The sequence below is a fragment of the Stenella coeruleoalba genome, assembly GCF_951394435.1.
Source record: "Stenella coeruleoalba genome assembly, chromosome: 7".
Classification (NCBI taxonomy): Eukaryota; Metazoa; Chordata; class Mammalia; order Artiodactyla; family Delphinidae; genus Stenella; species Stenella coeruleoalba.
In genome coordinates this window covers 25,921,047-25,928,874 of record NC_137153.1, presented here as the reverse complement: position 1 = coordinate 25,928,874, position 7,828 = coordinate 25,921,047, and positions in this window count along the sequence as shown.

The window sequence follows — 7,828 nt, the reverse complement described above, 5'->3', positions numbered from 1 at the left end:
CCCTCTTCTGGAAAGAATGGGAAATTGACCATTACTCTTTTTTTTTTTTTTTTTGAATAAATTTATTTATTGCCTGTGTTGGGTCTTTGTTGCTGCACACGGGCTTTCTCTAGTTGCGGTGAGCGGGGGCTACTATTCCTTGTGGTGCGCGGGCTTCTCATTGCAGTGGCTTCTCTTGCTACAGAGCACGGGCTATAGGAGCGAGGGTTTCAGTAGTTGTGGCTCGCGGGCTCTAGAGTGCAGGCTCAGTAGTTGTGGTGCACGGGCTTAGTTGCTCCGTGGCACGTGCGATCTTCCCGGACCAGGGATCGAACCCGTGTTCCCTGCATTGGCAGGCAGATTCTTAACCACTGAGCCACTGGGGAAGTCCCGACCATTACTCTTGATGGTTTAAGTCGTTCAAAAATACTGGAAACCTCAGGCCAGTTTCACTGTGGAAATTGAGACAGAATTTGGTAGGTGTCTCGGGAGGGAGGAGAAGCAGAGTGGGAGCAAATAAAGGTAACGTACCGTATTTCTCAAAATATGCAGAAAAGTTTCTACAGCCCATTCCAACTTTAGTAATAATTCACTGCTGTGGAAAAGGGCCCTATATTACGTTTTGCTCATGAGCAGAAGGTGTTTGTTGAGATATTAGTTTCTGGAGGAAAGAGCTCAGACTTTGGAAGCAGACCAACATGAACTTAAATCTGGACTCCGCTGCTTGCTCTGTGAGAAAGTGACTATGTGAGCTCAAGCTGATTATTTAACCTCTCAGCCTTGGTTTTGTCCACGTAAAATGGGGACAGTAATGCCTAACCCAGGAAGATGAAGTGAGATGCCATATTTAAAAGGTCCAATATGTCACAGATTTCCCTGCAAGAAATTTACTTGAAGGGTGAGGGGAAAGATAGGGGTAAAAGGTTAAGAGATAAACACTACTATGTATAAAATAAATAAGCAACAGGATATATTGTACAGCACAGGGAAATATAGTTACTATTTTGTAATAACCTTAAATGGAGTATAATCTATAAAAATATTGAATCACCATGTTGTACACCTAAAAGTAATATAATATTGTAAATCAATTATACTTCAATTAAGAAAAGAAACAAAAGGAAATTTATTTGAAGAAAATTATAAAATCATAATGAGAAAAATAAAGAAAGAGAAATCTGAGTAAATGGAGAAATATATATGAAGTTCAAGAACAGACAAAAACAATTGATGGGAATAGAAGTCAGGATAGTATTTACCTTTGGATGGGGGGTGGGTATTGGTTGAAGAGGGACAGCCTTCTGGGGTGATGGAAGTGTTCTATATTTTTATCTGAGTGGTAGTTACACACACATACATAAATTTATCCAGCATAGGAGAGGGTGTGGAAAAAAAGGAACCCTCCTACACTGTTGGTGGGAATGTAAATTGGTACAACCACTATGGAAAACAGTATGGAGCTTCCTCAAAAAGCTAAAAACGGAGTAAACATATGATCCTGCAATCCCACTCCTGGGCGTATATCCAGACAAAACCATAATTCAAAAAGATACACACACCCCAATGTTCATAGCAGCACTATTTACAATAGCTAAGGCTTGGAAGCAACCTAAATATCCATCAACAGATGACTGGATAAAGGAGATGTGGTGTGTATATATATATACACAATGGAATGTTACTCAGCCATAAGAATGAAATAATGCCATTTGCAGCAGCATGGATGGACCTAGAGGTTATCATACTAAGTGAAGTAAGTCAGACAGAGAAAGACAAATGCCATATGATATTACTTATATGTGGTATCTAAAATATGACACAAATGAACTTATCTACAAAACAGAAACAAATTCACAGGCATAGAGAACAGACTTGTGGTTCCCAAGAGGGAGGAGAGGTCGGGGAGAGATGGATTGTGAGTTTGGAATTAGCAGATACAAACTGTTATACACAGAATGGATGGACAACAAGGTCCTACTGTGTAGCACAGGGGACTATATCCATTATCCTGTAATAAACCATAATGGAAAAGAATATGTGTATATATATGTATAACTGAATCACTTTGCCGTACAACAGAAACTAAAACAACATTGTAAATCAACTCTTATACTTCAGTAAAAACTAAATTTAAAAAACAAATAAATAAAATGAAAAGCTCTCAGAATAAATAAATAAATTAATTAATTAATTAATTTATCCAGCATGCCCTTATTAGTACAGGTATGGCCAGGCCACTCGAGATAGCTGTTCTCTTGCTCTCTATACACCCCCTGCTCGACCAGTGCCTGCTTCACCTATACCCTACTAACATAACTGAACTTCCTACATACTTGTTCCAGGCCCCAGCTAGTGATTGTTCTCATCAAAGGGGCGGTGAGGGCCCTGCCCTTCTGCTGGTTTCCCCGGTAACTGATGAGCCAACCTGACATTAATTTCCCCCTATAACTGGTAATCTCCCTCTCCCTCTGGTGGTGAAGACTGTCATCATATCCTACCCGACATCCCCTGCACACGGTGGGGTGTTGCTCCAGGACCTTGCTTCAGACATGTAAACTCCCCCATCCATTAAACCATCTCTGTTGCTGACTCCGGGCTCCTTCTTTGGTCCTAAAGCTGGGCAAGAGCGGGCCTTGTAGGCCTGCAGGGGGCAGCCCAACAGTACACTTTACTTTATATGTAACATACATAATTTTTAAAAAGGAGGGAGGAGGGGGGAGGAAAAAGAAGTGGGGGAGAAGTAGGAGAAGGAGAAGAAAAGAGAAAAAAAGAATGGAAAGGAAAAGGAAAAATGACTAAGAATACTGCAGTGGTGGGTGGGGGAAATCGGCACTCCACTCAAGATAGTGATCTGAGCATTTTTAACTCTGCCCCACCCCACCCCTCCTAAGGGCCCATTAAATGGCCTGTATCAGTCCTGGAACCTATGAGAAGAGACATCCACATGCAGAGACTACGAGGAATTTCTGCTGGTACTGACGTAAGGAGATAGAGCAGAGGTAGACTAACCTGTGATTCAACCAGGTGAAAGGAAAGCCTGGGGGGAGTGGATGTAAGTGATTTCCATAAGGAACCCCTTGGCTCAGAGTGTCAGTGGCTGGAGGCCAAGATGGACCAAGGGGTGGCCCGAGTAGAGCTGGATGTGTAAGATGTGTTGCTACCATAATTTCTGGCAAGCGCTCTGGATGCAGGGGTCAGCACGGGAGCGGCGATACCCCCACGTCATTCACCCACAGCCTTGCATGCCAGGCATATTATGCATGCCAAAAACAAGTTCAGCCGTGGTTCTGCCTCAGCTAATTGCTAACAGGAAAAGTCAGGCCAAGAGTCAGAAATAAAGGACTTAATTTCAGACTACTCCAGCAAATATGAAAAATAAATGCAGACACACAGACCAAACTCTGTTCCAAACCTGTCTCAACGCTGGCTCTTTTCAATGTCTTTACAAGCAAATTTAAACTATGAGTAATTTCCACCCCCCCCCCCCCCATCTTTCTTTAAATGAGCTGGAAAGATTTTAACTCATATAAGTTCCTATAGCTACCCTATGAAAGGATTCAGAAGGAAGGATTTGGGAAAAGTAGTTGATACTACATGAGATAGCAAGAATTTTTTGGAAACTGCTAGGATGAAGGACTGGCAAATAAATTAATGGAATAGAATTAGGAGCTCAGAAATAAATCCTTACATTTATAGTCAGCTGGCTTTCGAAAACAGTCCTGGGAAAATTCAATGGGAAAATGATAGTTTTTTCAATAAATTGTGCTCAGACAACTGAACATCCACACGTAAAACAATGAAGTGGGACCCCTACCTCACACCACATACAGAAATTAACTCAAAATAGATCAAAGATCTAAATATAAACCTAAAAACTATTAGAAGAAAACATAGGTATAAATCTTCATGACCATGGCGTAGACAATGGTTTCTTAGCTATGATGACAAAGCACAAGTAACAAATTAAAAATAGATACACGGATTTCAAAATTACAAGCATTTGTGCTCCAAAGGATACATCAAGAGAGTGAAAAGACAACCCACAGAATGGGAGAAAATATGTGCAAATCATATATCTGAGAAGGAATTTGTATGTAGACTGTGCTCCATTCTAGTGGATGACCTTAGGAAGCTCACTTTCCTTTGTTGGACCTGTTTCCTCTTCTGTGAGATAAGAGAGTTGGACTAACTGATAACAGAAAGTAGCACTTGGATAGGACTTTATGATTTATAAAGCGTATTCTTAGTTCATTTATTATTATCTCATTTAATCTTCATCACAACCCTGTTACTAAAGTACTGCTATTTTTTCCACTTTACAAATAAGGACATTTTCATTGCCACATTGCTTATATGTAGAGGAGTTCTGCCACCTGCTTTGCTCTGTAATACTGCTGCCCTGTCCCCAGATCCCTGATAGCCCGTGATTCCATGGTAGAACTAGGGTGAGCACCAGGCCACCTGCACATTGTCATGTTGCTAGATTGCACTACACCTGTACACACAGAGCTTCTTGCTTTCCTAGGAAGATTTGCTCAACAACCAGTTGTGGCATCCACCCTGTCTGGCTGCCCCTCAGCACACCCAGGACCCTGCAAGTCTCCCTTGATGAATAGCTGTCAGTTACTGGCCTGGGCTAAGAGTCTGAGTAACCGAGAACAAGCAAGATTCGGCCAAACAACCTCAGTTTCCTCCCCTGTGACTTCAGGAGACTTTATGCTGACTCAGTTTGGAGGACAAAGGCGAACAGACCTTGAGCAGGCCTCTTGCCTCTGCTTACACTGTACTCTTCACCCTCCAGAAGAAGAAGAACAAAGAGAAAAAAGGGGGTAGGGGAGGGGGAGGAGGAAAAGGAGAAGGAGGCAGAAGAAGGTGCATATCTTATTTCCAATAACTTCCTGAATACAGGAAATCAAGCCTCAAGTCACATCTGTATTTCTGAGGTGCGCTGAAGCACTGGCTGGATGGCCCACCTCTGCCTTAGGCTCTTCACACAGGCCCTGCCCCTGGCACTCACTGAAGGTGGCCCCAAAACAAGCCAGCGGCAGGATGGCTCCACAGAAAGCCAGATCTGATCTACAGGGGATGACGCTAAAGCCCAGAGGTGTGAAATGACCTGCCCCAGGACACACAGCTGGGCAGTGGCAGAGCTAGACTAGGATTCGTTCTGTTTACTCTTGATTTGGTCCTCCTTCTATCACCTTATGACCTCAGCATTCCTCCCTCCCAGCAAGGGGGGAGAGTGCTGTGTGCCAAAGTCACCTTGTTCCAAGCCTCCCTTGCTCCAGAGAAAGTTTTTCTGCCTTGGACAGGATTGTAGGGTGACACAGCGACCTTGGTGCGTCACCCACGAAGCTCAGTCTACAGGTAGAGGACAAACAGGTATCAGAGATGACAAAGATAGACTCAGCCGCATCACATCCAGGGACCCCCAGGCACGCTGTGTGGAAGAACTACATTGCCCTTTCTTCATGGCAACCTCAGAGGACAGACTTACACAAGCATTCCAGAGCTGCCTCCAGGTATAGGGTCAGATAGTCTTAGAAAACTTATTTTATTTCAGTTTGGGCTATATCTTGGAGTAATGATACTCCATAAGTAAGACAACACAGTGGGAGATAATATTCCCTAATACCGACTCTTGCCTTAGCTCTGTAGTGCTTTTGGAGTAACCCTTTGTGGAAGTGTTCTGAGATTCGGTGCTGACACCAAGACGGGGCCTTTCTTAAAGGTTTTAGCTACTTTCTTCACATCCCCTTGGGTTTGGATCCCTCCCTATAAGAATTGTCCTGTCTCTCTCCACACCACTCTCCCTGACAGCCATTTATCATCTCGTGTGCTCCCTCTGCATTTTCTCCAACTCCACAGTTACTGCCTGTGGTAACTGCCTGTGCCTTGTTTCCACCCCAGGTTTTGTACTTTGGAAATAGAATGTCTTCTGGTTTGTTTTCAACACTCTGAGAATTCTCAGTATTTTTCTGGCCTATTGAGCACAATAGCTCATGAGTTCCACTGTCTCCTTTGTTACATCTCATTGGTAGGTAGGGGCCTCACACCCTATAAATGTTTATAGTCTCTGCAGCTCCTCCCTTTCATAAGGGGAAAATACACATCTTCGGCCATTCCACATAGAGGTCATCTGATGCTTTCTGCCACTTTTACAAAAAAAAAAACCCCAAACCAGTAAATAAAACCAAAAACAAAACACAAAAATCCCAAAATACAAACAAAAACAGAAACAAAAAAACACTCGTGGCTCATTTTTGCTGGGCTGGTATTTTCATTTTTAGAAGAGCTTAGGGTCACCTGTGAAGTTTACCATGAATTCTTTATCTTTTGTAAAACCATTGATAAAGACTAATTCATTTTCTAGTTTTATGATATTCTCTTTTTTAATAATCTTCTATATATAGGCTACGTTTATGACCTATTTCTGACCTATCATAAAAAAATGGGTCCTGACTTACTTTGTAGGGTTTGGTGTTGACTCTTATCACAGTATTTTGAAAGGCTGAATAAATTATATACATTGTTTCTCCTTACACATATGTTTTAAATTGCTCAATGTTTACTAACAAGTTAAAGATGAATTACTCCTTTAAAAATTCTTCCTACTTTTTTTTGGGCTTCCCTGGTGGCGCAGTGGTTGAGAGTCTGCCTGCCGATGCAGGGGACGCGGGTTCATGCCCCGGTCCGGGAAGATCCCACATGCCGCGGAGCGGCTGGGCCAGTGAGCCACGGCCGCTGAGCCTGCGCGTCTGGAGCCTGTGCGTCCGGAGCCTGTTCTCTGCAACGGGAGAGGCCACAGCAGTGAGAGGCCCGCGTACCGCAAAAAAAAAAAAAAAAAAAAATTCTTCCTACTTTTTCTTAATGTGTGAACAATTTCTGTAACAAGCCCATCCTTTAATTATAAATTGTCCTCCATGTGGATGTGAGAATCAAAAGAGCACTGTTGTTGGTGCCCCTGACACCTCCACACCCTACCGTATCCCACTCCCACCTTGTACAAGAGTCACAGTGGACATGCTTTCAATGTAAAATTTGTAGTCACAGCTTACGTATTTTGACTAATTATTTCCCAATTTTATCTTTGAGCTCCTTCGAAATCTGAGACAATATCATCCTGACTAAATGATAGAAATACATCGGGTTTTGCAAAGCAGGTAAGTCTAGTTAATGCCAACCCCCTAAAAACACACCCATAAATCAGATACCCATTGTCCAAGTGGTAAGAATTCATTGAGGCTAAGCTTGAATGTGTTCTGATGATACAGGACTTGCACTGAACCCACCAACCTCTTGCAGAGGAGTACACTAATCAGACCCAGGCACTGTTCCAGAGTAAAGTCTGAACACCCCGATCTAATATCCAGGAACCCCAAGTCTGTGCCTGTGGGTCTTTCCATTCCTGCCTCTGCCTCCATCTCCACCATTATTCCCCACCCAGACCCTGAGCAACCCTGCCTCTTTACACTTGAACACAAGTGTATATACACACTTGCAGTATTGATCGTTTTTATTCAATGTATATCCAGTTTGCCCAGATAGATGGAAAACTACCTAAGGGTAGGTGCCATGTCTCCCATATCTTGGAAACCCCATCTCTTAGTAATTATTTCAAAAAGGTAGAAAAATGTGAAAATATTTATAGTACCTCCTGTATTTGCCCACACACTGTCTTTTTCTGTAAAAGAGCGTCTAGTTTGCCATGTCTGAATCAGGGAACAACTTATTCATTAGCAAATGTGGACAATGTCTCATTAGAATCTTTGTGTTAGGAAACCCGAGTTGGAAGGGATTCCAGGACAGTTGCTTTACCCTTGTTCCCATGAAATCTTAGAGCTCATAG